The sequence below is a fragment of the Homalodisca vitripennis genome, chromosome 6 (assembly GCF_021130785.1).
Source record: "Homalodisca vitripennis isolate AUS2020 chromosome 6, UT_GWSS_2.1, whole genome shotgun sequence".
Lineage (NCBI taxonomy): Eukaryota > Metazoa > Arthropoda > Insecta > Hemiptera > Cicadellidae > Homalodisca > Homalodisca vitripennis.
In genome coordinates, this window is record NC_060212.1 from 34539188 (window position 1) to 34561887 (window position 22700).

Below are 22700 nucleotides of genomic sequence, written 5' to 3' on the forward strand. Positions count from 1 at the left end.
GTGTGATTGTGATGATATCAAAGTGTGGATGAAAATACTATATAGTCAAATCTGATAAAAGTTCATTAGTAAGAATTTTTAGATTTCCCAAAAATATCGTGTTAGAATTCACCGGTATTTAGTTACTAACAAAGTGCCGGAAGAGATTATATGGTTTTAATGATCGATTTTGTCGTTGGAGGATTCAAGTAAAGAATGGAGAACTGATGGTTTTAAGAAAAATACACAAGTGACAAAATTTAAGATTTTGTTTGGCGACAAGAAGAAAATATTTTCAATCAACAGTGTGAAGGACCATTGAACGAAACTTACAAAAACTAAGTAAACAAGTAAAGAATATAAATACTTGGCGCACTTAACTTGCAAAGCTCACAAAATAATATTAAATTCTGTTAAGAAACAATTAAAATCAATGACAAAAATACACTGAGTTCACAAAACATGAATGCCTGGAATATTTACTACATTAAAGAGATATATCTTTCCATATTTAAATCTATGTTGTATTTAAATACTTATGATGTTTTCAGCCAGATATTAATAGAAAAGACTTTACAAATATTCTAAATATATTTTGATTTAAAACAATTTAATAAGCCATTTAATTAAGGAGAATATATTATTGGTAAATTTGATCTTATTTCACGAAAAAAATTTCCCTAATACTGAAGTATAAAATCGAGTAACAGGCTTCGCTAAGGCTGCATGCGGTGTTTAAAGTCTGTATAAAATTTATCTCAAAAAAAAATATTATATCTCATTGTATGACACTATCTGTAATCTTAATGATGACAAATAAAGATGAATCGGAATCTGAATCTGAATCAGAAATGTTCTTCGGTCAGATAGGCAGTTGGACACTAATTCAGAAAATGATTTTTTCATTGCCCAAGTAGACACAAGAGAAACTGTGTCTACCTACTGAATATTGGGTTTCAATCAAGCTCAGCCAATTTCCATGGTTGGACTTGTACCATCATGTATCTCATTCTAATGTAACTACAAATGAAATTCCATACTGGCCAAGGCTACATTAAATATTTCCCGAGATATATCGCTACATGATACACCAAATATGTTGATAAAGTTAGGTTACACAGTTGTGATTAAATAATAAAAGCTTTCAAGCAAGTCTTAAAAAATGTTTTGGAGTAGTCAGTCTACATGCATAAATGTGTTTATTAATATGCTATAATGTTTATTTATTCCAGAATTTTTTGTTGCTATAATAGTTACTATGAGACTAATTTATGTAAATTCGTTAACGATCCCCAAATCCCATGGAATGGACCATCGTGTAAACTCGATGATGCCTTTATAGAGATTAAGTGAAATGAATTCATGCAAAATTCTAACTATAGGTTTGAGGTAGGCCGTTTTATAAATACCGCGCGGCCAGACAGACAGACAGAAATTCAATGTTTCCAGCCTTTTAGTGAAAGGCTTCGCTAACGCTCAACCAGTAATCGCAAACAACTTTACTAAATAACTGAATCTAATGTCTGCACGGTTAAGATCTATCTTAGTGTAGCTAATGTCTGCATCGGTTATCTACAGTATATAAAGAGTAAGATACTATCTGAGATCCAATAACGTCTGATAAGTTTCTAGGGTAGTCTGGCCACAACTGTAACACACAACGTGATGTACTGCCACATTACTCTTCAGCTAATACTCTTCCTTATCAGTCTGTTCGTTACTGTTGTTAGAATCTATCAGGTTATATTATAACAGAGATGTACTTTTGCAAAAAATCAATGTGGATGTATATTTGCATTGCTTGTTGTTATTACAGAAGAATGGCGACGGTAAAGGACAAGAACTGAGTTAGGGACAAATCAGGCAGAGTTGTTTTGTATCACTTGTCGCTTTGTATTATATCATTAACTCGAATATATTATTCGTATGTATAACTTTTAGGTGAAATGGTCGACTCGATAGACAAACCTGTTTTTTGTTTAGACAGCCACAAAATATTTTAGGCAAGGAAGTTCTTATATAAAACCTCAAGAAATACGCAATTTGAGCACAATATTATTGTTACTAGAATGCGAATTTACTGATGTTATTAATGTTCATATAAGAAAATCGGAGTTCTTGGCTGCTTCTGTTATTCACAATTGAAACCAAACGGTTTGGGGTTTCAATTCTTTTATAACTGTAATAATATCTAGAAATATGCTTTTCCTTTAGCTAGTATGTAATTAAACATAAGATTATCAATTAATGAGTCTATATGCAAATAAAAGACCTCTGGGAGCTCTCTGTCTTTGAGATACCTAAATTCCTATATAGCTCTCAGACACTATAAGCTCCGGCCTATTCAAACTGTGCGAAATACCGGCCAGCTGTACCTTCCGGTTTCTGAGAAATCTCAGTCTCTGAGAACAGCCAGCTTGCGGCATGTCACAGCTCATGCAACATTTGAAATTTGAGAACTCAAAGTCTCTAGAAGTTCCTGGCCTCTGACAAGTTCTGACTCTCGGGACCGACGTTCTCTGGCATTTCTGGTCGTTGGAGCCTTACAATCCTAAAGGATTCTCCGAACCCTGGCAACTCTCTGCTTTTGGCAGCTCTCAGCCCCTAAACTAATTACCTCTGGTGAGTTTTGGCTTTAGGTAGCTTTAAGCCTCTGGCAGTTCCTAGTTTTTCTTACCACTTTTGACCTATGGCGGTTTGGCATAGGGAAGGCCCTGGTTTGTTGCAGGTCTCAGCCTCTTGCATATCGATATCTTCTGGCAACTCTTGATCTCTACAATTTGGCGGCTGCTCACTTTCTAATGATATAAATCATGTATTTTGATTCATTTCGTAGCAATTTTATACTTATTGCGGTTAAAATATACCTCATTACATAGGATTAAAAGTAAAATTTTAGTAATAATTGTTTTTTTTCCTAAGGCTTGTTTCTATGTCTAAAACTGAACGAAAACCCATGGTTGATTAATAAGTGTAGTACATAAACTTTGGTTAAAATATTTTCATCCGCAAGGTGTCTATGTGTAGAAAAACGCTTTTTGACCTAGAGCCCTAGAGCGTATGTCCGATTGGCACCGATAACGAATTTACCTTTCTATTCATAGAAGAATGGCCTTACCAAGTTCCGTAGAGATGCGTTGAAATTTTCAACCGTCATTGTAATGATAAGCAAATTAAAAGTTTACTAATTTTCAAAGTCAGCATATATTCAGTAACTTATTTTTAGTACATTGTAACTTGAACGCATTTTAAACATTTCTTATTGTTTTGTGATTCATTAAATACCTGATAAATTGAATACCATACTTGATTTTTCAATGCGATAATGTTGAAGTCCTATGTTTCCATCATAAAATCGTTGAATAACGACGCAATATTAATAGAATTACCATCATAGAATAGCTCTAATACAATACAGTTCCGGCACAGCACAATGAATGGGGTAGAAGTGATTAATAATTCATTGGCTACACTCAAGTGCAGGTGGAACTACGGTAATGAAACAGAATTACAGTATTACAGTTCTCAGTCTCGCCTATAACAAGGGTTGCTTCTGGCTTTTACTTACATAAAATATATCATGCTTTCTTTTCTTATTTACTTTAATATGCCATGTTTGCAGCTGAAGATCACCATTCTATTTAATCTAAGTAATGTTTGCACTTGCATTATTACATTGTTTTAGGGTAATTTTATATAAAATGTAATAAATTAAGATCATTTTAGATTAAAAGATTCAAACTTGATAAGCGCGGCGATGTACATTAGTCTCTATTAAGTAACAGAGATATAAATCCCTAATGAATAAAGGACGTTGAGAAATATATTATGATGAAGTTAAAGCCATAAGTATAATATTAAATTTGACATATATCATTCATACCACGTCACTGACGTTAGGACAATCGTAGTTATTAATTTTACTACGTATGCTACCTGTACACGCATTTGTCATTCATCAATAATAAGTCATTCATGTTGTGGTATACTGATGTTAGAGTGCACTGAAAACTGGGGGGAACATTAACATGCGGTCTTATAATTATAACGATTCTAAATCACTATCTTAATTTACCACATACACATCGTGGCTCATAGTCTGCGTGGAAAAAGCACTGGACACACTAGCGTGCTTTGTTGCACATATTTTCAACCATAAGTCGATATAGTACTGTACGTAAAGTATTAGATATTACATGCCGGCTTACAGAGTTCGTTAGTACCAAATTGAAATATGTAGCAGTTTATACACTACGACCACTGACGTGTAGAAAGAAATGAATATTATTACACATAATCCAAATTAGCTTTTAGAACAATAAATTATTTTTGCACGTATATAATTAATTGTTTAATTCTCAAACGTATTTATTTTTTATATTTTAGTTATATTAGAATATCAAGCCAAAAAGAAAACACATCTTTTTCTTTCTCAATGTGGTAGTAATTGTCATGACCTTCAAGTAATATTCAGTGGATGATCTAACAGTACGTTTTAAAAAAAAATTATGGACAAGAAGGGACTGAGGCAGTGAATAATAGGTCGCCGTCCCTTAAGTATCTGGAACAGATTGTCACCATCAGTCCTAGAACCACAACTGAGCACCATAACAATAACACCCACCACTTTCTCCTTATTGCACTTCATAGCTTGTGAGCTCAACAATGATTTGTCCAACTAGATATACTGTATATTTAATGTAGAATGGGACTGAGGCAGTGACTAAATGTCACCGTCCCTTGTGTCTCTGGAACAGATTGTCACCATCAGTAAGCTAACCACAACGGAGCACCATAACAATAACACGTAACACTTTCTCCTTATTGCACTTCATAGCTTGTTAGCTCAACAATGATTTGTCCAATTAGATATACTGTATATTTAATGTAGAATGGGACTGAGGCAGTGACTAAATGTCACCGTCCCTTGTGTCTCTGGAACAGATTGTCACCATTAGTCCTAGAACCACAACTGAGCACCATAACAATAACACCCGCCACTTTCTCCTTATTGCACTTCATAGCTTGTGAGCTCAACAACGATTTGTCTAGCTAGATATACTGTACATGTAATGTAGAATGGGACTGAGGCAGTGACTAAATGTCACCGTCCCTTGTGTCTCTGGAACAGATTGTCACCATCAGTAAGCTAACCACAATTGAGCACCATAACAATAACACCCACCACTTTCTCCTTATTGCACTTCATAGGTTGTGAGCTCAACAACGATTTGTCTAGCTAGATATACTGTATATGTAATGTAGAATGGGACTGAGGCAGTGACTAAATGTCACCGTCCCTTGTGTCTCTGGAACAGATTGTCACCATCAGTAAGCGAACCACTACAAAGAATCATAACAATCACACCCGCCACTCTGTTTATTACACTTCACAGTTTCTGGGTACAACCACGATTTGTCTAGGAAGATAAACTGAATAAGTGTTGTATAAAGGGACGGAGGAAGTGACTAATAGGTCACCGTTACTTTGTCACTGGAACAGTTAGTCATCATTAGTTAGCAAACTACTACAAAGCTCCATTACCATGACACCCGCCACTCTCTCCTTATCGCGCTTCATAGTTTCTAGTACAACAACGATTTCTATAGCAGGATATACCTTGTATGTGTCATTAGAATAGAACTGAGACAGTGACCGATAGGTGAGATTATACATGTATAGGTGCCGATGTTAACACTTTAACTGTTATTTGTAAGGTGTGGAACATCCAGTCTCATATTTAAGACCTAGATAGCTAAATGATGTTTAAAGGACCAAGTGGTGTTATAAATAAATGATGGTAAAATAGTTTTTATACTTTGTATCAGTTAAACTATGTATATTACAATGATTTAACAACCAATTTCAGTACTTACGTGGTTATTTAAATTTATTACGAAAGATATACTAATTTACATTAAAACAATAAATGGAAAGTATAACAGTTCAATTTAGTAAAAGAAAAACAATAATAAGGTCAATAGAACTAAATAGTTTTGTAAATAAATTGTGCATGAATGAAAGTAAATTATTGAATTATTAATAATTTTACAAGAACGCTGTACATGAATATTTTTAACCGAACGGCCGGTGGAATATGTCTGTTCTTACTTTCACTCCCGGTGAATGAACTAATTGTATTTACGAGCAAATTGAAAGAAAAAAGTGATAGTTTAGTATTATTTTTAAGTATATACACATTTGAACTAGATCTTTGGTTTTTTTACAAATTGAAGTGCAACGTAGGAAATAGAATTATGCAGTTTACACCATAAATCCAAAAGTAGGGGAAACAATGTATCAACGCAACATAAGACTTTTGAAGGAAACACCAAGAACATTCAGTGCGATAACGTCGTCTTGATGTTGTACTCTTAAAAGAAACTCTATAAACATTAAATTTACTAGGAAATACAACAATCTGTCCCTTGATCACGTGGTGTAACCAAAACTTTTTTTTTTATCAGTTAAGCAATATATTTCCACTACTAATTAAAATTTTTATTTACTCTGGTTAATATAAAAATGTAAACATAAATATTAGGTGCTAATTTTTGAACCCTATCAATAAAGTGATTTAACAAACCTATACACGTTTTAAATTCTCACTCACTTTTAATAAAAACTCTTAGGCTCTAAACAGTAGTCTAGAAAAGAAATACCCTAGACATATACACAACTTCAAAGCAATGGAATAATTTAGACGGAATGACAGTCTCGTAAGAAATGACAACTAACGGAGCTATAGCTAAGTCCAATCTAAGGGAAACTTGATCTTGGTATAACTATATTTGAAGGCCAGTGAGACCTAGCCTCCAATGTCAAAGTTCATCCATTCACCATCACGCCGTCGAAGTAATACAAAGACCACACCATGTGTCGCAACAGGTTTCTCTGATGTTGCATACACAATTTCAAATCTATTGCTCATTTCACTCTCGGGATTGCTATCAAGGACACTTCAAATATCATGGTTCACATTTCACCATAATATAACTTTCATTATATATGTGTAATAAAGATTCATGCAAAATTTCAAGTCTGGAGATGGATTTTTTTCAAGATATCGTGCTAAATTATACATTAAGATTTTTTCTCTCATGAAATTACCTTTCATATAAGTAATTAAATAGTAATAGTAATAGTTGAACTAGGTTTTCATAAAATAGAAATAAAGCTAAATGCACAATTGCATTTATCTAAAGTTCAGTTCGTTTTCGTGATATTGTGTGGAGAGACAGATATATAGAAAGAAAGAAATGCAAGTTTTGACTTAATCACAGCAAATGGTTCCTGGATGAAACTCCTGCTACGATCTCTGGCTACTTTAGAATCAATTGTATTGTAGATATAAGAATGACCATTATTGATCCCACAGAAATTCAAAATGAATCTATATATATAAAAGAAAGTCGTGTTAGTTACACTATTTATACGTCCGATTTGGCTGAACATTGGTAGGGAGGTAGCTAAGAACTGGGAAAAGGACATAGGATACTTTTTATCCCGTTCCCGATTCAGGATTCCGCCCCACTGGTCTGTAAAAGTTATAGAAATACCCGTAACAAATGCATTGCAGCAAACATATGTTATTAAGTGAAAGAGCCTTTTCAAATTTAATCAGCTGTTCTTTGCAAACATATATAATGCGACAAAAGAAATATATGTTTATATCATTTAATTACTATTTTAAATTTCTTTACACTTATAGTTTGAAAGCATAGAGTAAGCTTAAGAGAAACAGCAAATTTTGTTTCAACTGTTTCTGCAATCACTGTTAATCATATACTTTACTATCCAGATAATACAATTCAAATTTTACGTAAAAATTCACCTTTAACTGCAATATTTATCTAATATAAACCATGCTCTTGCTTGATCAGAAGAGCAATGCAGATATCAAAAATTACTATCTTACGTTGGCTACAAATATAAAGAATGTTATAAAACCAACCTTAGTTGTTTTTTTTTGACAGAAGTATGGTTCTCAAAACTCCGTGTGTACATATTCTCTCGATCGAGACAACAAAGCAAGCTCAATCATGTCATCGGAGATATAACTAATTTGATCCAGAAGTGATACACGCGCAAAGCCTAAAATAAAAACCATACGCAATTTCGCTTAACATCTGAAGCTCATAATCATTAGACTGTAATAAAATGAACCTAAAATATGCCTATTTTCGTTTCAAAATTACATTGAGCGCCTTCATTTATTACATTGTATGTGCGCTAATGAATTCCGACTTTTTTACTCCTGTCCACGATGGTCTAATATAGTTCAATTGTATACAAAAGTCATGGAATATTGGAGAAAAATTCCAGTTATTTCACAGGTGCATATTGAGACTGTTTTAAAATTTAAATCTTAAATAGATCATGAGCTTGGAGTATCTTTCAGTGGCTATCATTTATCTCAGACGGGTAATAACGACATTCAAAAGAAATATGCTCTCCTATGTCCCAATTTTTTCTATAGGAAATCGCGTGCGAAGCCGTGGTATCTGGGTATTTGGTTATAATTGGTATTTTATTGAAAATCAAGAGTTTTCGTTATAAAATACTACGAATTTATTGACGAACTAGCTGTTACCCGCAGCCAATTGAGCATAATTGCTTTTACATATAAGGACTTCGGTTCTTAAGATTTGCGTGCGAAGCCGTGGGTAACAGCTAGTAATGGATAAAGATAGAATAAAATTCCTAATGTAAACTTTCTATACGGCACTTCTCTGTCAATTGAGTAATGTATCACTGTCAGTAACTGGTCTGAATACGTTTTGTACCATAGCTGATTTTGCCTTGTTTCCCTGATAAAGGAAATATGACATAGACAAATACATAGATTAATAAAAGGTCTGAGAAGCCTACTTCTGTCGAATAACGACTAAGATGGATTTTATAACAGTCTATTAGTGTATAGTAAATGTTAGATAGCAACTTTGATTTTATTATCTGTATTAGAGAACAGGCCAAGCACTGCGCACTTAACATTTGCCTAATGTACAGTTAAAAATATATTTTTCTAAAACATTTAACTTTCTTACTCTGTGCTTAACAGTAGTTGCAGAGAACGTTGAAATAAGAAGTGTTTTTACTATCAAGCTTACTCATTGTTTTCAAGAAAACAAATATAAGCAATTTGAAAATAGTGGTTAAATTAATGAAACAAATGGTCTTGTTGTCATAACACAATGTTTAAACTGAATAATTGATTAAGATTACGTTCTTTCACCCTACATTATTATATAAAAATAGTTTTCTGTTTATCTGGTTTTTCCGTGAACTTGTGTGATACGATAAAAATCCATCAAATCAGGTATCGTTATAATCAGTACTGGTACTCTTGAGTGATACACGTTTTAACAAACCCTACTGTGTGTTGTGTATAGATTTGGTCACAAGAGATTTGGTCATCCAGAAAGTTCTATTTGGTGAATTAAAACTGTCACGAGTAAAATTGGAAAGTTACAATAAGCCGTCATGTCCACAACGTGTGCGGATGTAAACAGGACATCTGCTCGACAAATTATCACCTTGAACGAGTCCAATCACAGTGCAGGATTCTGGGAACAAAAACCAATCTCGTACCATGGACGTTCCGCGTAGTTGATCTTCTTCAGAACTTGATTGCTTCCGGTTGACAGTTTAATAACTATGCATGTTTGCCACAGGGTATTTTACTAATGTTACTAGCATAAAATATTGACTGCTTCTTTAAAGATTTTTTGAATTTATTTTTTTATTTCCCAAAAATATGTACAATATTATAATACAATCTGTACAGTTAATTTCTAGATTGTTACAATACCGAACAATTTTGAAATGTGAAGAAAGAATAAGAAATAATCATCATAGAATAAACAACATAAAATAAACATCATAAAAATAGCATCATGTATAAAAACATTGTCCTCGGGAAATGAGCCTGCATGGGCTATGATGCCTGTGCGCAGTCTCGAGTTGTTCACGCCTGAAGAAATAACGGACTGGATTAATAAAAAAAATGAATATAAATATAGTACAAAATAATACACCATTACACACCACACACATACATACACACACACATACATATATACATATGCATGCACATACACATGCGAATATGCAATGAATATATTAAAAGGAAAAAACCGCGTAATTTTGCTTTGTACCTGTTTTAAAGCATTAAACATTATTAATTTTAAAACATATACATATTAGCAACAATGGTAATTAAGCAGGGTCCCCGCAGATTATAATAGGTTATTGATAATGAATGATGATGGGATAGGAGTGGTGGCTGTTTACATGTCAAACTGTCCGTCTGTAGTTCGTAGACAGCACTGCCTCGGCCTCCTCAATAGACAATGATAATAACCACTGGTTAACCTTCCTTTTAAAAATAATTGTAGAAATTTCACTGAAAAAACTAAAATTTGGAAACTGTTTACTCATATTTATAAAAAGCACGTGAGCAAGATAGTATGAGTTGGTGTTAGAATAAGATTTAGTTAATTGCAATGGTAGAATTCCTGTTGATCTAGAATAACGTGTGTTATGGGTGTGTTGAGTTCTTACAAATAAATCATCTAAATTTTTATACATGTGTATTAAAAGAGATTTTATAAAAAGTTGTCTTATTGTAAACATTTTAGTTTCTTGAAATAAAATGGATATTGAAAACCTATGACATTTTTTAAAAGCTACTTTCAAAATTGTTTTCTGAACCGTAAAAAGAGGATCAAGATTTGATTTATAAGCTGCCCCCCAAGAAATTATCCCAAATGCAAAAAGAGATTGCACGTATGCATAATATACCATTTTCATTTCTTGAACAGTAAGAATATCCCTAAGGTTCTTAAAGGCAAAGATATACTTACGGGTCTTTTGTTTGAGATATTCAATATGGTCTGACCATTTCAAACGGAAATCTAAAATAACGCCAAGATATTTATACGAGTTTATTTTTTCGATTGCTTCACAAATACAGGTACTGTTACTGTGATTTCCACAATTATGTATGATCAGATTTCCTAAGACATAATCCGACTGAGGATTCAAAGAAATTGGCATAAATTTTGTTTTAGTTATATTTAGGGAAAGGACATTCTGATCAAACCACTTTTTCAATAACATTAAATCACTTAATGCTTCTCGTCTCACATCCGCCCATGTATTTCCTTTCAGAAAAATAAGTGTGTCGTCAGCAAATAATGTTATTTTTCCGTTTAAATTTAGCTTGGCAATATTATTTATATATAATAAGAACAGAATTGGCCCAAGTGTACTCCCTTGAACTACACCGTAGTCTACATTAATTGCATCGCTACTAACATTACAAATTGAGACATATTGTTTTCTATTGGTAAAATAACTTTGAAACCAGGTAAGGGCATTGCCCCTAACACCTAATTGTTCTAATTTATTCATTAACTTATTTCTATCAACAGGTTCAAAGGCTTTTTTGAGGTCTAAAAAGATTAGCATTGATTTTTTGTTTTCTGAGATTGCATTATTTAATTCTTTATTTAAATCAAACAATGCATCCGAGATACTCCTGTCGTCCCTAAACCCATACTGACACTGAGAAAGTACATTATTTACCTGGAGAAAATGTACGAGCTGTTCCTTAACTACCTTCTCCAGTACCTTAGCAAAGACACTCAAGAGGGATATCGGACGGAAGTTGTTTTTGTCAGTAAAGCTGTTTGACTTGTGCAAAGGGTACACTTTAGCCAACTTAAAATTGTCAGGGAGTATTCCCTGGGTTATACTTAAATTGATCAAGTATAGCAGTGGTTTCATAAAAGTGCTTAAATTGTCCTTGAGGACCCGTGCAGAAACGCCATCATGACCCGGGGCAGAGCCTCCACGTAAATTTGTCACGTGCCGTATTATGTCCAGTTCTGTCACCGTACGTAACGTAAATGTCGCATCCAGTCTATAGTCGCTATCGCTCACCACTGGGTCCCCTACCGGGTTAATTGTATCGGCTAACGTTTTACCAACAGACGCAAAATAATTATTGAAATCATTTGCTACTTCAGTAATTTTATCGTTAGTAATGTTTGAATTTGTCGGCAGAAACTTTCGTATTGGAAATGTATCCCTGGTTTGCACCCTACCCGCCAATTCGTTTACTATTCCCCAAAACATTTTAGGGTCTTTTCTGTTTTCAGTAATTTTAGAACGATAATATTCTCTCTTAGCGTGTTTTAATGATGTGCTTAGAGTTTGTCTATAGTTGTGGTAATAATGTTTTAATGACACATTAAAAGGTTGTTTTTTAATTATTTTACTTAACTTATCCCTCGCTCTTATTCAACAAATCAATCCCGCAGATATCCATGGCTTAAGTTTCTTAGATCTAGTAGATATTTTATTACTTAATTTTGTGGCATTCTCGATTGATTTCTGTACTATATCGTTAAATAGTGTGGAACAAGTATTGGCCTCCAAGGACTCAAGTACGGGTTCCCAGTGGGCGCGTGTCAGGTTGTCAGCAAGTAACATTGGGTCTACGTACGTAGCTGTATCAGTCTGTGTCTTGTTAGTGGCCGTAGGTCCGGTTATTGTCAAAACAGTGCTGTAATGATCTGTGAGGCTTGTCTCGACCACATCTGCTCTAACTCTACTCATATCTCTATATCGTACAAAAATGTGATCGAGACAAGACTGAGTGTTTTCAGTTACTCTAGTAGGTTTGTCTACACATTTCACAAGTCCCGTTCCAAGTAAACAATTCATGTATTTATCCGTCAGCACTTCGTTCTTAAGCAAGTCTATGTTTATGTCTCCTATCAATACACACATTTTGTTTCTAAACGTTCTCGAATAATAATTTTCTAACTCATCTATAAATAAGTGTAAATTGCTATCAAAAGTTCTGTAAAGTGCAAGTAAGTTGATCTGTTCTCCTAAATAAATAAAATCTAAACTAATTCCAAACACCTCCCCAACGTAATCTGCGTGGCAGTGGCAGTCAATCGCTTGTTTACATAAAGAATTGTCCCGTCATTCCGGTTCCGTTGCTTATCTGTAAAGTAAATGTCAAAGCCATCAATGCTCACCCCCTCCACCCCATCACTCAGCCAACACTCAGTCATAACTAATATATCCAGATTAAAGTTCAAATGGCTTAAATAAATCATCAGTTCATCTATGTTTTTTGAATAACTCCTAATATTACAGTGATATATTTCTAGTTTGTCGTGACCATTGTTGCTATCAGTATCACGTATTCTCTGATTTAAAGTTTAATTCAGTTAATGTACATTTTATTTGCACCGATTTTTTTAAAAGTTACTACACTCAGTGAATAAAATGATACACGACACTATCCGCTTCCTGATTTGACAACGATGTAATATCATTAACATTTATTTTTGCTATGGTCAGGTATAAAACTTGACTAATTATAAACAAATGGGTTCAATTTACTAGACACCTGATTATAAACAATGTAATCTCACTGAGAATATACCTTATACGTATAGGTATTCTGTGCGCGCGGCCGAGGCTCTACTAGCCATCCGAGAAACATTGACCTCGTATACACTCTGTCATTCTGTGACTCATTTAAAAGATCTGAACTATCGTCTTTGCGCGCGGCCAAGGCTCTACTAGCCATCCGGGAAACATTATCCTCGTATACGCTTTGTCATTCTGTGACTCATTTAAAAGAACCGAACTATCGTCTGTGCGCGCGGCCGAGGCTCTACTAGCTATCCGTGAAACATTGACTTCGTATACGCTCTACCATTCTGTGACACATTTAAAAGAACTGAACTATCGGAACACCTTTTATTTGGACATATCCACGAGACAACTAAATAAATCAGTAATATTCCAGTTCTTGCCTCTTGTGTCACGAGAATACCGAAGGATGGGTTTCAAGGGAAAACCCAAAGTTCTTGGAAAAGACACCTCTCTCTCCTGTCCATCAATCAGACGACCGGCTCGCGTGCGCATATCCCTTCGCCCTTCTGTACGGTTTTTCGGCTAGACAGAAGGTTCTAATTTATGAATTAAAACTCGGGGCCGATTAATCACATGACATTAAACATTGAGTACACATCCATGTTAAACAAAGAATGATCAAGATTGATTACTGATCTAATTCTCCATATTGCACAGGGACTCTAGGATCAGGGTGACCAGAAGGCTTTAGGGGGATATATTTACAAATGTTCATAAAATCGGTCAAATAATTTCTGAGTTTATCATTGTCATTTATACAAACATCCCCTTGTATATACATTCAACGAACTAAAGATGCATTATTCTACTATTTTTTTACTACCATATAATCTTTTACTACGCAGTTATGTATAGAATAAAGCAACATTATTACATATACATAATATGCTTCTTTAGCCCTTGTTCTTTTGGAAACTAAAGCGAGAAAGTGTATCTACCAGCGTCTGTTTTACAAAGGTTATGTATAAGGAAGTGTGTCAAAGACCGCATCTCAATAATAGAGACCCTGTACAAAGAACGAGTCACAGCTGAAGTGTATTATTGTCGTCAAAGAGATGAAGATGTTTCTTGTAGAATATAGAGTGCCTTCCTCACTTACAAATCCCTTGGTGACTATAGAAGAGCTTACATTTTTACCTCCAGGCTATTTATTTTGGTAGCAAACTCAACGCTCTCTCTGTTTACTAAAGTGTATTTCAGATTTCTTTAATTTTTCTGTGTGATTGTAAAATTGTTTTTATTTCCGTTAAGTGCAAAATGTCAGTATATGAAACGCTTCTCTTACTTAGCCAGTGCACTTAATCACTCATTTTCCAAATTTTCACGTACCTGGAGAATTCATGTACATTATTGAAAAGTGTAATATACCGAAGGATGGGTTTCAAGGAAAAGCCCAAAGTTAAAGGAAGTTAAGGGAAAAGCCCAATTCTTTAATACATATAATATTACATATAATAATATGTATTGAAGAGTTTCTAGTATCATTATTCAGGGGTAGTGTAAGCAACCGTAATTTAGCCAAATAGGACACTGAAAATGTACAATTTTTACTCAACCTATTTTTGAACAAACATTTTTTTTCTAAACAATACGTCAAAAAAGTATTGTTATGGGATTTTGAGTAACAATTAAACGGAATTAACAAAGCATTCGTTTGAAAGACATACATATACTGTGTATAAATGTGCGTAGATGACTCAAGATTGTGGTATAAATAACAAACTTATTATGAACAAAATTTTGTTTAGAAATATTTCTACAATTTTATTTAACAGATTAGATCTTTTACTATTGAAAAAATTTCCAAAGTTTGATAATAAGATTTTGTATTTGGTATTGTACGCAATGTACTGACTGGAGTATGGTAAATATTGTTTAAATTTTTTTATTACATAAATTAATAAATATAATAAATAAATAAAATAAGTTTTCTAACTGGTTCATATTCAGCTCAATGTGGGATTAGGACTTTCCAATAATTTCTTAGGTAATAATTTGCATAAACCAGCCTTCACTAAATAAAAAGTTTTAAGATGTCGACTGTTCGTATGTAAATGTTGAAACTTTTTACCTTAGAGGGTGTAGAAGACAGACAAAATATAATACGGGTATAAACAATAAAATACATAATCTAGTATGTATATATCTTGATCTTTTCAGTGCATCTTGGTGATCCTTTGTCGAAACGTTTCTTGGACGAATGTATTTAGTTTATTTTTAAAAATATATTAAATTTGGTTTTATTTGGCTAAACATATTAGCTTAGCATATTAATTTATTCCGCAATTTATTATTTTTATAATTTAAATATTAGAAATATAAGGGGTTAAATAATTTCCAACAAATATGACACAATGCAAGAAAGGAATTTGAAATGCAAGAGTATATGAAAAATATTGGTTTCATGTAAATGTATAAAAGTTTTCAATAAATTTTAATTCTCTGCACAAAAATGTAGTTTTCTGAATTACTAAACAGTACAATAGAGTTTTGGAGCGAAACAAAATGAAATGTAAAGTTAAATAAAAAAACATAATGTTAAAAGAAATAAAAAAAATATATTTATCTTTTAGAAAATTCTGTTTAAAGCACATCACTGTGTACCCGAAAAGAGACACTTACCGGAAATAAATAGATTTTAGTAGAATAAAGTGGGATACAATTTGAAACTATCGAAGAAAAACAACAGTACATTGTTCATTTCAAAGGCACAGGAAAATATAAATAAGTATGTCTTCCTGCAATATAAATGTATGACGGTTTTAAGATGTATCGTTCTATACATAAATGTATAAATTTTTAAAGTAGTGTGCACAAAAATAATAAATATATTGGCATAGAACAAGGCCGTTTTGGTTATTTACAAGGCCCAGAAAGTGCATTAATATTTAATTGAAGATTTTAATTGAATACAAAAAGTGTAACAACCATAAATGAATTATTCTGGTCGAAAACTGAAGGTGTCTGATATTTAGCACTTGATTTGAGTTTCCCAGTAGTGGCACTCAGTAGGTTATCTGTCTATCCGAGTGGATAAGGAATTTCTAAACACTGATTTAGTTGGCAGTGCGTTAATTCTGATATTAAAAACGAAGTAAAACGTTTTCGTAATGAGTCTTTAAATAAATTTCATCGCGCTTTTAACGGTATGTTTATATCTAAATTTTAAACAATATTTCATAGTGAAATGTAGATTTTTTAAAAGATTTGCTGGTATAATATCCACGTGATTTTACCGCTAATAAATGTACCGAAAATGCATACTTCGTGGAAAAAGCTGGTTTTTATACGGCCAGAACAACAGTTAAATTATCGTTAAATAGTTTTCTAATTATCGTGTAACCTAATCCTAAGAGGTCTCGGAAATTACCTAATGTAAGTTTTAAATGAATCAGTAGAGAGTATGATCATTTAAGAACATTTAGATTAATACCAAGATATGTCTATAATAAGTTTCCCTTTTCAATTTTCGATTGTACAGTAATAATGGTCACAATGGAGTCTGCTGAATAATGAAAACAGCCCCAATGAAATATTCATGAAGTGGTTGTTACGTGTTACAATACATTTCAGGAAACTTTCAGTGCATTGGAGGAGCTTGAATACTCAAGTATACGTTAGAATACATGCAAAACCATCTTAGTTTAAATGTTAGTTTAAATAAGTACAGATATAAGTGATAAAGTATACTACTAAACATTATGAGAAGATTAACTCTATGCACTTACTTTATTCGAATAACATAAATTACTTGTAAGTAAAGTCTTAAAGTAGGTAGTGACTAATGAAATTTGATGACATTTTTGACTAAACATGTAGTTAGAACTAAAATCATCAAGCATGTGACCGCGAAAGTGAAAAACTAACAGTGAAGAATGGTGTGTTGAGGAGAAATAATGATAGAAACAGTTGTCAAACCAGCCTTTAGTTTCTCTATCAACCGATATGGAACTTAAAGACGTATTCGCCAGGATACCTTTCTTGTACATTTTCTCCTATACATATTTTCTTTATAATAACTAATCCAAACGTTTTGTGTCTCTTTTCAAGTGTAATCTCAAGGCGTAGAGGAATTTTTAAAACTTTACCTTAATTTTCAATTTTACATCTGTTGTATTTCCTTTATTATTGTATTTAGGTTTCTTAATACCCACACACGTACTTACGTGGGCTGAACTTCACTTTAAATTTAATATCAGGCAAAACAGTTGTTATTTCTCAGTTTTTACCTTTTGCTGGTAGGGATTTATTCTTTCATATAAATTCTTTTGGATTTATAAAATTAGGACTCATCAGCATTTTTTGTACAGTATCGGCTCCTTTGTAGCATACATCCTTCTCTGTCAGATAAAAGGTCCTGAGCTTCTTTCAATTTGATTGCAGGTATTAGTTACAAATTTATGTCTCAAATTGTGTAATGTAAGCAAAGAATATTCATATTGTTCCTACAGGTTATCAGATATTAAAAATGAATACTCAGTTCCACTGATCATGGAGACATATTTTTATGACGTAACACAAAAATGCATACTAAATGACATTACCTATTCTCCATCGCTTTCTTAGGTAACGCCTTAAGAGAACGTAGTACAAATTATATTAATGGTATTCGTTGAGTACATATATTAGGCACTATTATTAAGAAGTCTAGAGATACCCAGAGATGAATCGAGTGTAGGTACTTGTGAAAAAATTAAAATTATATAAATAAAATATCTAGGAAAATAAAAAATGGCTTACAAAAAAATTAAATAAAAATGTTTACACGATATTTAAACACCCTTTTTAACATTAAATACAAACTCGTAAAATATCTCTATGTAGAATACGTATTTACCTACTAGCGTACCGATCTGGAATCTATTAAGACATTAAGTAATACTACTTGATAGCCTACTTATGCACTACTACTAGTTATAATTCACATCTATATCTGACTGTAAATCTGACACATTTTAATTAAATGATAAGTATATCCTTTTACTTAGTATACTACGAAAACTGTAAATTATATAAAGCTCGGTAGATGAGTATGGACGATATAATTGTCATTAAACTGTCAACAGAGATGCAATCAAGGCCTGGGAAAGATTATCAACGCAAAATGTCATGGGACGAGATTGGTTTGATTGTTCTCGAAATATTGGACTGTGATATGACACTGCCAATGTCATCATCGGTCGAGTAGATGTCCTGTTGACATTAGCAATCAGCCTAGGCATGATGGCTAATTGTAACTTTCCAACAGTTACTGTAAATATGGCGTCAACAACGTCTATTGAAACCAAATTCAATACCTTACGTGTAAAAATTCACAATGTAGTTCAATACGTAAAATCTAGAATTGGTCTGCTATGTTGCTGCGATGTTCAAATAAGAAGTATTGTTACTTTTTTATGCTTTCATTCGACTAATGTAAACAAATTGGAAATGGTGGTTAAATTAAATCAACATATGGTCGTGCTTTCATAATACAATGTTGACACAGCACAGTTCTTTACATTTAACGGAATTAATTTTTATTCGTATTAAAACTTTAGAGACCAAAATTGGATTTTTGCTACTCTAGAGACCGTTTAGAAATAACATTATGCCTATATTCATCCCAGGTACAATAATTTAAGTACAAGTCCATGTATAATTTAAGTAGAATCGGTGTAATAGGTAATGTATGAATGAAAACCTTGCATACAAAAGCACTCTCTCACTTACACTTTTATTAAGATATCAGATGTTCAAATATCATATGATTTTACTCTGTATGTTTACAAATGTATTTATTCAGCTATTTTTGTTGCCATCATGGTTACCAATAAGATAATATAAAAATATTTGCTAACGCTCAGCCCAGTACTATGGATTAACATGCGCCATCATTGGTCTCAATGTTTCATATATAGATGAATTTTCATATTAAATCTACAGATTCGTTCATTTTAGGTGGACACTAATAAATATAAATGATAATTTTCCAATCTTTGACGTGAACGGATTCACTAATGCTCAACCAATTACGAGTACACTAGGTGGGGCAAGTCTGTCTTCATTTATTTGACAACTAAAAGTGATCGAATGGAACACAAAGAGGATCTATGACGAGGTCCTTGATTCTATCACAGGATTGCAATCACTGACGAAGGTGTTTAAGTCAACACCGATGATCAAAAGAACCATCAACACTGGCCAGAATATTTGATATTATCAACTCAGTCAGGATAGTGGATAGCTTCTTATAAAGGCTCAGTCTGAAATACACCACTCAGTAATCCAGTCGGTGATTGTAGCAACAAAAATACAAACATAAATTCTGATGGCGTACCATTATGCATGTTGTAAATGTCGTGGTGCAGAAGAATGGGCGACCATGGGAGTAAAATAATCAGTGATTATATCACAAAGGGAATATAGTACTTAAACTTAAGTACTTACAAATATATGAGACATATGTCTTAATTTGAGTATGCCCGTCAGTTTTACACCAAAATGGAATCTTTAATTTTAAAATAATTTCTTTATTAGCTGAGCGTTAGCGAAGCTTATCACTCGAGGGTTTGGGAAAGGTCGTTTCTGTCCGGATGTCCAAATGATAAATATACAACAAACTGACCTTGAGACACCATCATGAAACTCCAAGAGATTTGGCTGAGCGGTAGTAAACAGTCTTACATTAGTCTTATGGGTAACCATGACTAAAACTAAAAATCGAAAAAGTAATAAATCACTGAACAAGCTTAGTATATCATATGGCATTTTAAAATTTGATATAAAAACTCATGTAGCCTAACAATGCCGAGAGTTTTACTTTCAATACTTGAAAGTAACCAAACATAAAGAACGAAAATTTGAATGTATCGTGTGGGAAGAATCTCTTGAAATACTTTATCTGTAGACTTCAAATGTTGGACGAAACTTTATTTCAACATAGACAATAATGATCTATGGTGGTAATGTTTATGAATGTGATCAGGTGGAGGTGATTGAAGCCTATCAGTCTCTAGACCGACTCAATTTCTCTTTTATTCATATTTCTTTGCCTGTATCTTTGTTTTCAGAACATCTAAAACATAAAATGAGTTAAATACTTGGAATTTCACATGCAAATTAGGGCGAAACGTGGTGCGGCATATTACTAACTTGTATTTTATATATCCAATATTATCTTTTTATTGTTGTGAAAACGTTATAATCAAAGTGAAGTGGATATTTTATTTAATAAAAAGGAAGTTGCCCTTGAGAAGCAGCCAAAATGATACAGAATGTTGTTTCTTTCCTTGCTTAATACTTAACAACATGTTCCACAGGACCGATAATGTGAACAGTAATTATTATAAAACCGGCTTTCATCACAATTAAATGAATTCGAGGAAATAATAGTAATATGTAACGTAAAGGAGGTGTATTTGAAGTATCGGTTGATTTGTACAGTAAAGTAGAAAATGTCATCTAAGGTTAAGAGAAGGATAACTATTGCATAGAAAATAGAGAATTATAAGCCCTCAAGTGGTATTGGATACTGTGTTATACAGAATTCAATTCTCCCAATAGTAATATACCAGAATAATTCAATTAACGTAACAACATTAAATTCAAACAAGTGGCTTTAAAATTTTTAGCAATAAGATATTTATTTTATTTGATTAAAAAATACTTTAAAACATATGCTAATTAAGATTTTGTTTATTTAGGATTTGATATAAATAAATATAAATTTGGAAATAGAGCGAATATTTAACCACTTTTTATTTGAAAAGTGGGATTACTTTCAATACCACCGCCAAGTGAAAAGCAGTTTTACTTTGAAGGTAAACTTTGAATTAATTAAACTTTAATGATTGTTTGCCCCATCAAAGGACTGAGAAAACCGCTGAATTGATATTTAATGGATTTAGCAAGGTTTCTCTGAGTTACTTTAACAGTTCGTAACCTTTTAAGTCAACATAATAGGTTATCAACGGCTTTCATTCTTACATTCTATCACAAGACTTGGTTATTACGTAATAATTATATAACTCAATAACCAAGTGTTGAAAGTTACTTAAATTTTTATGTTCGATTTTAAACTCAAGAAACTTTGACATCGGCCTGGAGCTGAACTAAGTTACTTACCTCTAATTAAGAACTGGACACCTCACTAAGGCATTAGACCAGTAAATAGAATTAGTTAATGTTATGTTATACGAAACAATCAAACATACCATTTAATCTATAAATCACATGAAATGTTAAATTAAAACCATAATAACGTAGCTACGGCGGGGAGGAATCATTTTATGTGAATGTTGAGGTAGCTCAGTTCACCTTCCTCTTAGTGATGCGTCTGGAATCTGACGCTCTTAAAGAGTCATGTTCATCTAAAGAGGTCCAAAAAAGTCGACGAGAGAGCTCAAAATGAACTCGTTACATCGTTTCGACATCAGAGATGTTGTCATATTCGACATCAGAGACCACAAGATTATAGTGTAATATAGGTGACGAAGTATTCTTATTGTCTCAATTGGGCACCTGAAGAACCCTGATAAAAAGAATGGCACGACACCGTATTGTTGAAGAAGATGCGCGTATTCCAGTAGATATAATAAACAACGCGCTGTCAGCGTTTCATCATAGTTTGGTATATTTCCAAGAAAACGAGGGGGAAACAATTGAACACCTCCCATAACAATCTAGGAAGGTGATTTTGTTTTGCTATCGTTACTAATTACTAAAAATTGTTAATGTGAAATTACACTAAACAAAACAACTTCCTGAATCCTCTGCTGAATTAAAGTTTACTTTTAAAATCTTTGAACCACCACCATTTTGTAACGGATAAAGCTTTCTAAGTGCAGTTTGTAGGATACTTCTTTGCTTGATTAAACCTTTAAAATGACGTGCATATCAACCTATGTCTACCTTACAATTTTTTTACTGACTCATCGTGGACCGTTCCTATAGAAGCAGAATAAGTCATTGAATATATCTTAAAGTAAGTGTTTGTGCACAATAATTATGTGTTAAGTTTTGTAGCTTCATCTGATACAGTTACAATAAACTTATTTTTGAACTTGCGCATCAGTAAAGAAACTTTCAAGCGCCGCCATTTTGTTTAGAGTTAACATTTTTAGGTCTAGCTTGCGGCATGATGTTCTAATACTTTAGACCTTTAAAATGGTATGCTTATCGACCTATGTTTAGGTTTAAGATGTTTCACCGACTCCTTATGGGACATCACCCTGAGGTAGTAGGGGTTATTTATCCAAGAACCAGAACATTAGAA